This window comes from Saimiri boliviensis, chromosome 4, assembly GCF_048565385.1.
Source record: "Saimiri boliviensis isolate mSaiBol1 chromosome 4, mSaiBol1.pri, whole genome shotgun sequence".
In the NCBI taxonomy this organism is placed as follows: domain Eukaryota; kingdom Metazoa; phylum Chordata; class Mammalia; order Primates; family Cebidae; genus Saimiri; species Saimiri boliviensis.
Genome location: NC_133452.1, coordinates 163,915,610 through 163,932,096, shown reverse-complemented (window position 1 = coordinate 163,932,096; position 16,487 = coordinate 163,915,610).

The window sequence follows — 16,487 nt, the reverse complement described above, 5'->3', positions numbered from 1 at the left end:
GCAGGTAAGCAGTCTCTCGAACTAGATATAAAGCAAATTGAAGATTTTAAATTGATTCTGAATGCTTAAAATCCTTCTCATTGAAAGAAATTTTCTTATTAGAAGATTTCAACATTCTTTAAACTGAGAAGCATAATATATAAACAGCAAATCATAGCAAAACAAAAATGCAAAACTCAATAAATGAACGCAAAATTAACACCATAATTGCCACACAAGTAAAAAAACCAGAAAATCAGCCAGCCCTCCCAGAGCCACCTCATGCTTGCTTCCAGTCACAGATGACTCCATCTGTCCTAAACATAACCCCTATTTTGATCTCTAACGCTGTAATTTAGTACGCCTGTTTTTGAAACATAAAATGGAAATAAAACACAGATAATCCTTTGTACCTGGTATCTTTCACCCAGAACATTAAGTTTGAACAGATTAATCTGTGTTGCTGTGTATAACTTTAATTCATTTTTATTTTTATGTACTATTTCTTTTTATCATTGTGCCACAGTTTAGGTATCTACTTCGTTGTTGATGCATATTTGTTTCCCTTTTTCAGCTAATATAAACAATACTGTGAATATTCCTATGTACATGTCTGGGTACATACAGGAATATGTATCTGTTGTTTGTATACCTAGGAGAGGAATTGTTGGGCCAAATGCTAAACTCTTTCTGAAAGTGGTGATATAGGTTTACGTAGAATGAAATGAAAATTAAAACCACAGTTATAAACTAACACGGATAAATACCACAAACCTCATGTTGAGTGGAGTCTAGCTGGGAATTCCTGTTCTTCAATATACTTCTCAATACTTTTTTTCCCAATTAAAATTTTTAGTCTTTTAAAAATGTTATCCACTGTGACAGATGTGCAGCAGTAGCTCGCTACGGTTTTATTTTATATCTTTTACCCATTTTTTACTTAATTAGATTATGCATCCATCTGCTTGGGCTGCCATAACAAAAATTCCAGACTAGGTAGCTTAAACAAAAGAAATGTATTATCTCATAGTCCCAGAGGCCAGGCCAGAAATCCTAAATCGAGGTGCCAGGAGATTCAGTTTCTAGTGAGGCTCCCTTCTTGACCTGAAAATAGTTGCTGTCTTAGACTGACGCTGAATAGAATACCTGAGACCAAGTAATTTATAAAGAAAGAGATTTATTTCTTAAAATTCTGGAGGCTGTAAAACCCATGGTCGAGGGGCCCACCTCTGGCAAAGGCTTTCTTACTGTGTTATCTCACGGCAGATGTGAGATGTCATCTCACATTCAAACCATAGCAGTCGCCTTATGGGTTCTCATGTGACCTCTTTGTATGCCCATAAAATGACCTCATGTCTCTTCCTTTACTTATTAGGACACCAGATCGATCAGATTACTAATCCATTCTTATGACCTCATTTAACCTTAATTATCTCCGTACAGGTCCTATCTCCAAATATAGTCATATTGGATGTTAGAGTTTCAACATCAATTTTGGGAGAACACAATTCATTCCATAACAGATTGTGTTTTTTCTTGCTGGTTTAACAAAGCTGTGTTTTGTTTTGTCTTGTTTTTTGAGACAGAGTCTTGCTGTATCACCCAGACTGGAGTGCAGTGGCGCTGTCTCCCGTTACTGCAACCTCTGCCTCCTGGGTTCAAGCAATTCTCCTCCTCCCAAGTAACTGGGATTACAGGCATGTGCTACCTACCACGCCCTGCTAACTTTTGTATTTTTGGTAGAGATGGGGTTTCACCATGTTGGCCAGGCTGGTTTCGAACTCTGACCTCAGGTGATCCACCCGCCTCGGCCTCCCAAAGTGCTGGGATTATAGGTGTGAGCCACAGAACCTGGCCTGTCTTTTCTTTTTTTAATTTTGGACACAAGCCCTTTGTCCATTTTATGTGTTGCCAGTATTTCCTCATACTCCATAACATGTCTTCACTCTGTCATTGAGGCTGGAGTGCAGTGGCACAATCATGGCTCACTGCAGCTTCCACCTCCCAGGATCAAGCGATCCTCCCACCTCATCCTCCCAGGTAGCTGGGACTACATGTGCAGGCCACCATGCCCAGTTAATCTTTGTATTTATTTTGTAGAGATGGTGCTGTTGCCCAAGGTGATCTCGAACACCTGGGCTAAGCAATTCACTCACCTTGGCCTCCCAAAGTGCTGGGACTACAGATATGAGCCACCGCTGCACCCAGCCAAGGGTACTTCATGATGCATCAAAGTTGTTAATTTAATGTATTCAAATTAATCACACTGCCCTTTTATGCTAGAGCTTTTTTTTAGTTTGAAGGAACTCTAACCCCTGTTGACTGCTTTTCCTTAAGTGAGGCAGAAAGCTTAGAGGAGGCTGCAGTGGAAGAATTATCTTCTAACTTGGATAAGACTCTGGCAAAGCATTTTCCCCTTGAGAGTAGGCCTTTATTTTGAAGCAGGTTCTGGGTGTATTTCAAAATGATTCTTCTCTCCCTGCCAGAGCCGCAAGAGGACCCTTCTCAGATCTTTACTGCAGGAAAATGGTGGGCTTTAAAACCCATACAAGCATGGGAGCGTCTCACTCTCACCTGAGTCCAGCTGGCCTCCAGCTTTTTGTCAGAGTTACCATTTAAATGTTCTCAAACATGATACTGGCTCAACTTCAAGGACATTACACACTCACGGTTTTCTACTCTCCTGACATTGGCAGTCTTGCCGTCTTTTTAGCGGATCTCCCTCCCTCTGCCTGCACCATGGATCTTTGTCATCTCAGGATCTGTCCCAGGCCTTCTACTCTTCACGCCCTTTGAGACAACGTGTGATCTGACCTGCCCTTTCAGTGTTCCCATTCTTCAGGAAGAAACGTTCCATCCAGCTACTCGCTCCAGTTAAAAACCTTGGTGTCATCCTTGACCTTTCTCATCCCTACATCTAAGCTGTTGATTCTATTTCCTAGTTTTCTCTTAAACACATCTATGTTTCTGCAATTTCACTGCTACTCTCTTCCTTTAATTGTCCACTAACTTTTTTAAAATTACTGTGACATTTTCTTGCCTCCAGTTCTGCCTCACTCAGTCCATTCACTCCACAGCTAAATTTTGGAAGTGCGCTTCTGAACCATTACTGTAGCAAAAGTAACAGGTAATAACTAATAGAGAAATATAAAATATGCAACATAAAAGAAATACATATATAAATGATCCCAGCACTAAGGAAACAATATAGATCAATAGTGAAATAATTGGTAGATAGTGAATGACAACATAGAGCAGAGTGTTCAGTGGGTTTTAAAAACTGTGGGTTCAATAAGTACTCATGAAACTTTTCAGGGACTTGAAAAGTATGCATGTTTCCATATTAATAGAACCAGTATTTAATCAGCAGATTTCTATCGTGGCTAGATTTGTAAACTAATTATTAAAAGTCCCAAAGCAAATGCATTTTTCTCTTGTATTTTACTGACTTTCATCCAAAGAAAGTATAAGAGCTCTCTATCATAATGTGTATTTCTTGCTGTTGTTATTAAATATGACACATTTCGACTTAAACCGATTTGAAGGTTTATGGCATTGTTTAAATTATTACCTAATTGATTCATAAAGATAATGACAACTTTGAACTACTGACAGTTCACACATCATCAAGTGAACAGCAGAAAATTTATTAAGCTGCTTCCTTATTACTAAAAGAAACAAAACCCTTCCAGGTGTTAAGGCCAAACTTTCCTCCCCTTGTCTTCCATAAATCTGATTCCATGTTAGTGAAATTTCTACTGATGGCTTTGGTTTCCTCCACCATAGGATAGATGTCCTGTGGCAAAAGTCATGTCTGACATGGTGGCAAATAGAACTGGGGAAGAGGAAGGTCTGCAAAAGCCAGTGTGGGAAATAGGGGGAAGACTGACTACAAAAACCTAGCGGGAATTCCAGAAGAAAAGTCCTCAGGCCAGGTATAGTACCTCCAGCCTGTAATCCCAGCACTTTAGGAGGCCGAGGTGGGCAGACTGCTTGAGTCCAGGAGTTTGAGACCAGCCTGGTCAACATGGCAAAACCCTGTCTCTAAAAAAAATTTAAAAATTATCCAGATGTGGTGGTAGCTGAGATTGCGCCATGGCATTCAGGATCGCACCACTGCATTCCAGCCTGGGGGACAAAGCAAGAAGACCCTATCTCAATGAATAAATAAATCTCCTTAAAACGCTACACTATGGAGACACAGGATTCCATCAAGGCCTGGGGCACACAGGAAGAGATAAAGGCAGGAGAGAGTTTCCTTCCCATGCTACACTGTGTCCCATAGGCACTGTAGATGCGCACAGGGAAGAAGGGTTGATCCCAAGAATTTAGAGTCACAGAGGAGGCACTAAGCAGACCATGGAGAAAATCGTGACCAGAAAGGAACAAAATGTAAAGCTTCACCTGATTATCTGGCCTCAGGGTTTTCAGAGGACCTGGTCTCAATGGTCTCCTGGTAATATAGGTTCTAAGGTTTCTTTTACATATGTTTTCTGGGAGAACTTTGAGCCAGTTAGCATTCAAGCAACTTCCACCCTGCACTTTTATTCCTTCCCCTTCACCTGCCTTAGATTTTATCTGTCCAGGCAATAATAATAAAATTATTGAGTCCTGGACATGGACCTGTAAATCTCCTTAAAGATAATGCCTTCTAACTCCTCACTGATCAGATACAAAAACATTACAACAGACTAACTCATGCAAGATGCCCAGGTAGTTTATAGCAGCTAGTAAAAGCCGAGAAACTGTAGAGTATGAGAAGTTTATAAAAGTTTACATTGAGTATATTTTATAAGCACTGCATATTGAGTTTGCCTAATAACCAATAATCATATGTGTATATGTATGTATTTAAATACGTGTAAACATGTGTAACACAAACTTGTAGACAGTATATCAGAGTACAACCCTATTCTCTTTGGTCAGCTTTTCTAGTTCATTATGTAAGTGGCATAGCTGCCTAAGGACTTATGCTTATAAATGTTTAAAATCTCAAAAAAAAAAAATATATACAGAGGACACGTGGATAGATAATGGAAGAAAAAAGATAGGTAGGTGATAGCCAGAAGGACACAGCAGAGGGCAAAACAAAACAGTGCTGGGAACAAGCTCTGCTTAAAAGGGGACTTGTGAATAGCAAAGAGTAAAAGGGTTCTCTTAGAACTGAAGCCCACAGGAGACAGAAGGAAGACAAACATGTGAACTGAGTGAATTTTAAGGCAACAGGAGTCGAGGGACCTAGGGTACACCGGAGAGCATATTAAGTTTCAAACTTTTAAAAACATCATATCTGCTAGGCACAGTGGCTCGCACCTGTAATCCTACAACTTTGGGAGGCCACGGCAGGTAGATAGCTTGAGCCCAGGAGATCGAGACCAGCCTGGGCAATATGGGAAAATCCCATCCTTACAAAAAAAAAAAAAAAAAGAAGAAGAAGAAGATTAGTCAGGCATGGTGTACACACCTGTGGTCCCACCTACTCAGGAGGCTGAGGTGGGAGGATCACTTCAGCCCAGGAGGTCGAGGCTACAATGAGCCATGATAATGCCACTGCATCTCAGCCTGGGCAACAGAGGGGGAACCTGTCTCAAAACAAAAACAAAAATACACGATACTCAACCACAATATGTCTATGTTAAGTACCAGTACTATACCCCTCTACTCACTACTAAATAGGTGAGTTCCCAATCCCGGGTAGCAGGTTTAAGCATGCTATATTAAAGATCTTAGGCTAGTGACTCCTTCACTTATTAAATAATTACTGTGTGTATACTATGAATTAAGTACTGTGCTAGGTACAAAAGCAAATAATCTAAGCTCTATAAACTTCCTTCATCATCAAAATGGAAATGTTGTATGCATTTACTCATCATTCTGAACCCCATCTTCTGTGACTGCAGTTGACAGAGCTTTTTATCGGTTTTTCTAAATAGCTCTGTCAATCCCTGGTGGATGCTGGCATGCCCCGAGGATCTGTCCTGATGCCCTGTCCAGGACTTTCCTTACCCTTTGGGGTCTTGCTGCTCTCAGGCTGCTCTGCTTGTTTTGATCGGCTTTGCATCATATGTATGTAAAGGCACTTTCCTTACCCATGACCAAGATATTGTGATATTCTGGAATTTCCCCCAAATTACGCTGCTGGGAGGATAAAAGTAGTAGATTACAAGTGGAACTTAGAGGGGCGTATTAGAGAAGACTTCTCTCCAAATCCATTTAGAGAGACCTTTCTCCAGTGGTGACTCAAAAATGCAGCTCCTTTCATCCTGTGGCTTGGCCATCTTCAGCACATGGCTCCCAAGGGTGTACTCAGGATGGTCTGTAATTCAAGGAGCCTGAAGAGAAAAAAGGGACGGAGTATTGTGAGTGGTAGGTAGGTATGGACTGGGTATGGAAGAAAACCCAGCACTTTTGCCCACCTTCTACTAACCAGAATTCAACCACACAGCCACACTGACAAGTAGAACTAAACAAGAATCTAATTTTGAGTCTAGGAATAGGAATGTAACAAATACCTAACAGCTTCTGACACAGGAGCATTGCTATCACCGTGCCCGGCCTAGGCCTGCCTCCCTTTCCTGCCATGTCATACGGGCCAGCATTTATCTCTACACTGGGTTGGTTGGTTGGAATATTAAGACAATAATGAACTGATGCAATATCTTAAGCACAAAACCAATTGATAAAATGATGCAAAAGTGAGATGATTATGATGATTATGAATCATGTCAATGAAAGAAATGTGATAACTAAGGTAATTTTTGTTTTTACAAATTTTTCTTTGTTCATGACAGAATGAAATCCTGTCATTTGTAGCAACATGGATGGAATTGGAGACACTACATTAAGTGAAATAAGCCAGAAACAGAAAGGTACATACCACATGTCCTCACTTTTATTCAGAAGCTAACTTACTAAATAAGTTTATCTCCTTAAAGTAAAAAGTACAACAGAGATTACTAGAGGGTAGGAATGATAGGGAGAAGAGGGGATAAAGAGACATTTGTTCAAGAAAATAAATCACAACTAGATAAAAGGAATCAATTCTAGTTTTCTATTTGTACTCCAGAATGGCAATACTTAACAGTAATAGATATTTTCAAATAGCTAGAAAAGAGGACATTGAATATTCCCAACACAAAGAAATGATAGATGCTTGAAATAATGGATATGCTAATTAATTACCTCAATTGATTGCTATATACTGTATGTATCAAGAACACCACTAAGGGCCGGGCACAGTGTCTCATGCCTGTAATCCCAACATTTTGGGAGGCCAAGGCAGGCAGATCACTTGAGGTCAGGAGTTAGAGACCAGTCTGGCCAACATGGTGAAACCCCGTCTCTATTAAAAATACAAAAATTAGCCAGGCATGGTGGCATGTGCCTGTAATCCCACCTACCCCAGAAGGTTGGGGCAAGAGAATTACTTGAACCCAGGAGGAAGAGGTTGTAGTGAGCTGAGATCACGTCACTGCACTCCAGCCTAGGCTCCATCTCAAAAATAAATAAATAAATAAAAATTTAAAAAAAAAAGACCACCACTATGCACCTCATAGATACATATAATTATTATGTCAATTTAAAATATAATTCTGAAAAATTAAAAAATGAAACAAAAAAAAAGATATCAATCTTTTTTCCAAGTTGATATATTTAAAAGAAAAAAAGTCCAAGGGCTTAAACTATTATTTTCAAAATTTTATTAAAATGCTATAGTAATCTGGAAAGTATTTCGGAATGAACTGGTATCAGATTAGAAAGATCAATGAAACAAAAGAGAGAACACAGAAACAGACTCACACATCTATGGGCAACTGCTTTGACAAGGCTGTCAAGGCTATTCAATAGGGAGAAAATCATCTATTCAATAAATGTTTCTTGAACAACTAGATATCCTGGGGTGGGGAAGAGGAGCAGGAGCCTTGCCTCAAACTTTACACAAAAATTAACTCAAAATAAACTACAGACTTAAATGTAAAAGCTAAAATTATAAAACTTCTTTAAAAAATAAGAGAAAATTGACAATACCCTAGGATAAACAAAGATTTCTTTAAAACAGGTTTATCATTTATAAAATATAAACAACGAAATGATAAATTTCACTAAAAGTGAAAATTTGCTTTTTAAAAAACATTATAAACTGAAAAGCAGGAGGCTTAGGCATGAGAATCACTTGAAGCCAGAAGCAGAGGTTGCAGTAAGCTGAGATGGCACCACTGCACTCCAGCCTGGGTGACAAAGCAAGATTCTTTCTAAAAAATAAATAAATAAATAAATAAATAAATAAAAAGAAAAAAGAAGAAAAATCACAGGCTGAAAGAAAATATTTATAATACAGGTATCCAATAAAGGGCTCCCACCTAGAAAATATAAGGAACCGTATAACTTAGTGAGATGACAAGCCAAAACAAAGGAATAAAACTTTTCAGCAGACATTTCACAAAAGAAAACATACCAATGGCTGGTATGCACATGAAACGATATAGTTACTAGGGAAATGCAAGTCAAAACCACAGTGAGGTACTTCACACTCAACTGAACCGCTAATGTTAAAAAGACTAACAATACCCAGGGTGAGCAAGGGTGTGGAGGAAACTACTCTCATATACTGTGGCTGTAAGGGGAAGATGTTACAACTACTTTGAAAAAAGTTTGGCTGTTTCTAAAAATTAAATAAACATTTATACAGCCTAGTACTATTTCTGGGTCATTTCTCCCAGAAGAAATAAACACGTGTCCACAGTATGACTTATGTACAAATGTTCATACCAGCTTTGTTTTACAATGCTGTAAACTAGAAACAACCCACGTGTCCATCAACAGGTGAATGGGTAAATCAATTGTAATATATCTACATCATGGTATACTATAAAGCAATAAAAGGGAATAAACTACTGATACATACAGCAAAATAGATGAATCTCAAAAATATGGAGGAAATTTAAAAATACATATTATATAAATTCCATTCACATGAATTTTTAGGAATGGGGAAACCGTAATTATGGAAAGCACATCAGTGGCTGCCTGCAGCCAAGCGTATGGAAGAGAGGGCACAGGTGATAGTACAAAGAGAAACTATCTAGTTTGATGGAAATGTTCTGTTACTTGATTACAGTAGTAACTGTTTGGTTATATAAAAGTCATCAAATTGTATAATTAATACAGGTGTATTTTATTGTGTATAAATTACTCCTCAATAAAGTTGATTTTTCATTAAATATATTACTTACTAAAATGAGGAGAGACAACTATTATCTTAAAAAAGTTAAGCACAATAAAAGTACTATAATCAACTAATCATCATGTGGAAATTAAAGGAGAAAAATAATGGTATGATTAATTAAAATTTAAAAAAAACTTCTAAATTGTATCTTAGCTCATAATTTTAAAAGCTGCTATCCCTAACCAACGCTACCCTTGACTCTTATGTTCCATCATTCTGGTTTTTTTTTTTTTCTTTTTTTTTTTGAGGCGGAGTTTCGCTCTTGTTACCCAGGCTGGAGTGCAATGGCGCGATCTCGGCTCACCGCAACCTCAGCCTCCTGGGTTCAGGCAATTCTCCTGCCTCAGCGTCCTAAGTAGCTGGGATTACAGGCACGCACCACCACGCCCATCTAATTTTTTGTATTTTTAGTAGAGACGGGGTTTCACCATGTTGACCAGTATGGTCTCGATCTCTTGACCTCGTGATCCACCAGCCTCGGCCTCCCAAAGTGCTGGGATTACAGGCTTGAACCACCGCGCCGGCTCCATCATTCTGTTTCCTAGTTTATGTGTCACCAAAATCTATCAGATAAACTTATTCTTATGAAGATGTAAACAAGTTAGCTGTTAAGCCTTAGTTAATACTTCAATATCTAAAGAAGATACAAAACAAAACAAAAACAGAGACTACTCTCCAGGGTAGACCTAAAGAATAGCCCCTTTCTGGATCGTCCCTTCACCCCATTCCCAGCCCTCCCCTCCAATCCCTCATGCACTGGGCTTTCATACAAATAAGACCATCAACTCTGGATATCTGTACTAACTAATGCTCCTGCTAACTAGCTGAACCACTTCAGTGTAACGACAGCACTACCTGAACCCTGGATTATGCCATATCAATATGTCCTATCTATCTCTCACTATGCCATAGTATGTTTATAAGGATCCAGATGGATCTATGGTTGGCAGGATTGTTTTATTTCCCCAACAGGAGAGCCTTGATGTAAAAACAGGTGAAGATATCAATACAACAAAACAAAGTCTAGAAACTACCATGCACACAATAGAGTAGAAGTAGCCTTAAAAGTTGGTGGAGAAAGGATTCAATTACTTGGGCTGAGAAACTGGCTTTCATGTGGAATAAAAAAAAAATCCTAGCTATACCTCGTATCATACACAAAATTTTCCGGATTTAATAAAGACACAGAAAATCTTTTAAAATTGTAGAGGCAAATAAGGACTACATTCAGAGAAGTGCAGAATTTCTTAGACCAGAAACAAAACCAAAAATGATTAAGGTGCCCAGTCACCGTGGCTTACACGTATATTCTCAGCACTTTGGGAGGCCAAGGTAGGCGGATCACTGGAGGTCATGAGTTCGAGACCAGCCTGGACAACATGGTGAAAACCCATCTCTACTAAAAATACAAAAATTAGTAGGGTGTGGTGGCTCACGTTTTTAATCACAGGTACTTGGGAGTCTAAGGCCGGAGAATCACTTCAACCAGGGAGGCAAAGGTTGCAGTAAAGGGAGATATTGCCACTGCACTCCAGCCTGGGCAACAGAGAGAGACTGTCTCAAATAAATAAATAAAAAGGTTATTTTAAAAAAAGATAAAATATTTTTAATGAAAAAAATCTTTACCTGTCATACTACATCTAATATTTGCAAAAGTACTTCTTAATACTTTTAATAAAAACAGGCCGTGAGAGCATACAAGCTATTTTCAGAAGTGTGTTTGCTTCTAGGGGGGACGTGAGAGAGTTCTTCCTTCATTTTAACTTGTCATTTTCATTTATTTCCACAACATCTGGAGTAAATACAGTCACACATTAACCTTTACAAATCTAGGTGTGCTGGGCGTGGTGGCTCACCCCTGTAAATCCAACACTTTGGGAGGCCAAGGCTTGCGAATCACCTGGGGTCAGGAGTTCGCGACCAGCCTGGTCAACTTGGAGAAACCCTGTCTCTACTAATAATACAAAATTAGCCGGGAATGGTGGTGAATGCCTGTAATCCCAGCTACCCAGGAGGCTGAGGCAGGAGAATCGTTCGAACCTGGGAGGGGGAGGTTGTGGCGAGCCGAGATCGCGCCATTGCATTCCAGCCTGGGCAACAAGAATTAAACTGCGTCTCAACAAAAAAAAAAAAAAAAAAAGAATCTAGGAGATGCGTACGCATAGTTCCATTACTTCAGTTTTTGTACTTTTTCATTTTAAAGTATCACAGGGAAGCTGGCTCAGTACAGCTTCAAGGTTAGAACGGTGGCGGGGGGCTCGCTCTTAAGCCCCGCCCTCGCCTGCCCCAGACCTCTCGCCCCGCCTCCGTTGCCCAGTCCCCACCCCCCGCGCCCCACTCCCGCGGCGTCTTACCCGCCCCCGCTTCCCCCGCGCCCCACTCCCGCGGCGTCTTACCCGCCCCCGCTTCCCCCGCGCCCCACTCCCGCGGCGTCTTACCCGCCCCCGCTTCCCCCGCGCCCCACTCCCGCGGCGTCTTACCCGCCCCCGCTTCCCCCGCGCCCCACTCCCGCGGCGTCTTACCCGCCCCCGCTTCTCCCGCGCCCCTCTCCCGCGCCCCACTCCCGCGGTGTCTTACCCACCTAGCTTTTCCGCCGGAGGACCCAGACCTGCAGTCTTCCACCAGGATCTGCTCCTTTCTCCGAGCTCTGGCCCTTGCAGGAAACCGAGACCCGTCCGTGACTCTCCCGAGGGCGCGGCATTCAGACCTCAGACCCAGCTGTGAGGAGGGAGCCCTGGCTCGCACCAGGCCTGGAGGCGCAGGCCCCTCTGACGCGCTGGAAAACAAGCCTCTCGCGGAGGCGCGCAGGGCGAGGGCCGCAGGTGCCTGTACTCCCAGTATTTCGGAAGGCCAAGGCAAGAGAATCACTTTAGGCCGGGAGTTGGAGAGCAGCCCCACAATCCCTTAGCGGACTGTATACATGAACATCCTCTGCAATCTTTTAAAGTAACCGGAAAAAAGCTCATTTATTATGTTACATGCCTAGCGTTTTGTGCCTGAGCACCTCACAGGAACCAGGACTATTGCCCCAGTGTTATACTGGAGGAAAGGAAGGCGCAGACAGGTGGTGTCACTGGTCCACTTTGACCCAGCTGGTAGGTGAAACCAGAAATTATAGCTGCACCACAGAAAGGTGATAGGTTTCTTTTAAAATTTCACATACGATCTTTAATGGACCCAGTGCCCAGCACATTAAAGCAGGTGTTCAGGAGTGGCATCAAGATGTAAGAACAGTCCAGTCCTCAGGGAGTTTAGGTCTTGGAAAAAAGAGACACGGGGAGACCCAAGACAAAGGGGAAAGAGGAGGAGGCTGAAGACTGAGGACCCTGCCTGACGACTGGAGTGAGGATGGTGACACCTGATCCCCAGAATATGACAGGAGGGGCCTGAAGGACATTCCCATTCTTTATGAGAAAAACAGAATTACTCTCCTAACCAAAAAGGGCATTTCAATGTATATTTTCCATCACAGCACTTTTCTGTTGATAATTTAATGTGTTTTTAAAAATGTATCACAGTGATGGCCTGGCATGAAATAAATAAGTAAATAAAATTTTAAAAATTAAAAGAAATGTAAAAATCTTTTATACAGACATTAGGAGTTACAAGGATAATTATATGAATTACAATTAGTAATTAAATTGAAATACTGATTATTTTCATTTTATTTATTTAATAAAACCTATTTAGCATTTTACATTTATCATTAATTAAATCTAATTGTTTGGGCTGGGCATGGTGGCTCACACCTGTAATCCCAGCACTTTGGGAGGCCAAGGCAGGCAGATCACGTAAGGTCTGGAGTTTGAGACCAGCCTGACCAATATGGAGAAACTCCGTCTCTACTAAATATACAAAATTAGCCTGGCATGGTGGTGCATACCTGTAATCCAAGCTACTCAGGAGACTGAGGCAGGAAAATAGCTTAAACCCAGGAGGCGGAGGTTGTGGTGAGCTGAGATCGAGTCATTGCACTCCAGCCTGAACAACAGAAGTGAAATTTTGTGTCAAAAAAAAAAAAAAAAATCTAATTGTTAACATTATTATAATTTATTTATAATTAAAAATAAATGTGGAAGCCAGGCAGGGTGGCCTAAGCCTGTAATTCCAGCACTTTGGAAGGATGAAGTGGGAGGATTGCTTGAGCCCAGTAGTTCAAAACCAGCCTGGGTGACATGGAGAAAGCCTGTCTCAATACAAAAAAAGTTAGCCAGATGTGGTGGCAAGTGCCTGTAGTCTCAGTCACTCTGGAGGCTGAGGTGGGAAGATCACTTAATCCTGGGCAGTCAAGGCTGCAGTGAGCTCTGATCTTGCCACTGTACTCCAGCCTGGGCAAAAGAGCAAGATCCTGTCTCAACATACATATAGACAGACTTAACATTTAAAATGAAAACATACTACTGATGCAAAATTGAGTGGAGACACAAAGCTAGTGCTATAACCAGAACAATAAAGACAAAAAAGAGAGTGGAACCAGGTATGGCATGAATTTCATGATGAATGGCAATTGCAAATATACTGCAGCAGAACAAAACAACCAAGTTGTAGATGAAACATGTCCAACACTTTGGAAGGCCAAGGGGGGAGGATTGCTTGAGCCCAGAAGTTGGAAACCAGCCTGGGCAACATAGTGAGACACTATATCTAAAAGGAAAGAAAGAAAAAAAAATTGATAAAGTAGACATTATTATAAGCCATTTTCTGCAAATATATAGTGAATTTGATCAGTAATTTTCTTCCAACAGTGCAAAAATGAATAGCTATTAGTTGCCTGAAATAAAAATCAAATATCCAAAAAAATGTTGAATATCTAATATGATCTAAACTAGTAACTTTGGCCAGTTATAGAATTTCAGATTTTTCAATAAAAAAAGAAAACTATATTTATAAGAAGAGATGATAAGGAGAAATTATTTCAGTTATGAAGCTTTTGTTAGAAACAATGAGAAAAAACTAAATTTTTTTTTCCCAAAAAGTGAAAGATTAAGTTATCAAACAGTTGCTGAAGAATACCAGATGGCTGAGCATAGTGGCTGATGCCTGTACTCTCAGTACTTTGGAAGGCCAAGGCAAGAGAATCACTTTAGGCCACGAGTTGGAGACCACCCTGGGCAATGTAGTGAGACCCCAGTCTCTATTAAAAAAAAAAAAAAAAAAAGGCCTTGTTAACAATAGTAAAGATCAATTAATTCAAAATTTGAAAAATTGTAATTTATTTAACTTTAGAGTACTTTTGTGATATGAGACTGCCAAATTAATACTTTGCATACATTTCTTTTCCCAAAGGACTTGCAAATTTACAAAGAAGTGTTGCGGATAACCCATGCATTGACAGATAATGTTTGCAAAAAACATATCTGATGAAGGACAATATTTTTAATATATACAAAGAGTACTTAAAACTCAACAGTAAGAAAATAACCTGATTTAAAGCAGGCCAATGACCTGAACGTCTGTTCACCAAAAAAGATACACAGATGCAAGTATTCACATGAAAAGATGCTTGACATGGTGTCGTTAGGGAATTGCAAATTAAAACAGCAAGTAGATACCACTACACACCTAGTAGAATGACCAAAATTTAGAACATTGTTAGCACCAAATGTTGGCAAAGATATGGAGCAATAGGAACTTGTTCATTACTAGTGAGAATGCAAAATGTGCAGTCCCTTTGGAAGACAGTTTGGTGGTTTCTTACAAGAGTAACCATACCTTTACCATAAGATCCACCAATCATGCTCCTTAGTATTTATCCAAAAAAGTTGAAAACTTATCTCCACACAAAAACCTGCACACAGATGTTTATATCAGTTTTATTCATAATTTATCCAAAACTTGGAAACAAGACGTCTTTCAGTAGAGTGGATGACTGTGGTACATCTGAATAATGGAATGTTATTTCGCTTTAAAAATAAATGCATTCATTTTGGGAGACAGAGGCGAGTGGATTGCTTGAGGCCAGGAGTTTGAGACTAGCCAAGTCAAAATGGGGAATCCCCAAGTAGCCAGGCATCGTGGTGTGCAAGTGTAATCCCAGGTACACGGTGGAAGCTGAGACACGAGAATTGTTGAACCTGCGAGGAGGAGGTTGCAGTGAGCCGGCGCCACTGCACTTCAGCCTGGCCAGCAGAGCAGGACTCCTCTGTCTCAAAAAAAGAAAAGAAAAAGAAAGAAAGAAAATGATCAAGCCATGAGATGACATGAAGGATCCTTAAATGCCTGTTACTAACAGCCAACCTGAAAAGACTACATACTGTATGATTCCAATTGATGCAGGGCAAGCAGGCCAAAAACCAGGGCTTAGCCCAGTAAAGAATCCAAGGGTGCTGTTAGCAACTTTTATAGAAGCGGCAGTGTACAGCCGCAGCACAGGTACTGTTCCTTGCTTAGCAGGGCTAACCCACAAGTAGTGTATCTAGAGTAGGAGCTCAGGGGCCGTTCTGCAATCATATACCTACTTTTAATTACAGGCCCGTTAAGGGGGATTATGCAGGACTTTCTAGAAAAAGCGTTGTAACTTCGGAGTAAGTGCAGAGGAAAGGGGTCGGTAATGTCCCGTTGCTGCCATGGCAACGAAAAACTGACTCGGCTCTGGTGGGCGTGTCTTATGGAGAGGTGCTTTAATCGCGTCCCTGTTTCAGCTAGTCTTCAATCTGGTCCGGAGTAAAGTCCCTGCCTCCTAGTTCACTCCTGTTTCCTACCTCAGAATTATATGAGGATCTGGAAAAGGCAGCATATATGGACACAACCAAAAGATTCGCACTTGTTAGAAATTGGGTGGCAGGGAGAGTTGAAAAGGTAGAGCACAGAGGATTTTTGGGACAGTGAAACTTCTGTGATACTATAATGGATACATGACACTATACATTTGTCAAAACCCATAGAATGCACAACACTAAGAATAAATGCTAATGTAAATTATAGACTTTCGTTGATAATGACGTGTCAATGTAAGCTTAATTGTAATAAATGTATCACTGTGGTGCTGGATGTCTATAATGGGGGACTATTTTTGCTTCAGTAGTTACAGTTGAACCAAATGTTTGTGTTTCCCACAATTCATATGTTGAAACTCACTCTCGATGTGATGGTCTTTGGAGGCGGGGTCTTTGGTAGATAATTAGGTTTAGATGAGATTCTAGTAGACGGAGTCTTCATGACAGGCATGATGGGACTGGTCCCTTATAAGAAAAGACCAGAGAGCTAGCTCTGTCTTTGGCATGTGAGGACACAGCGGGAAGGTAGCCATCTGCAAGCTAGAAAAGGGCCTTCACAAAGAATC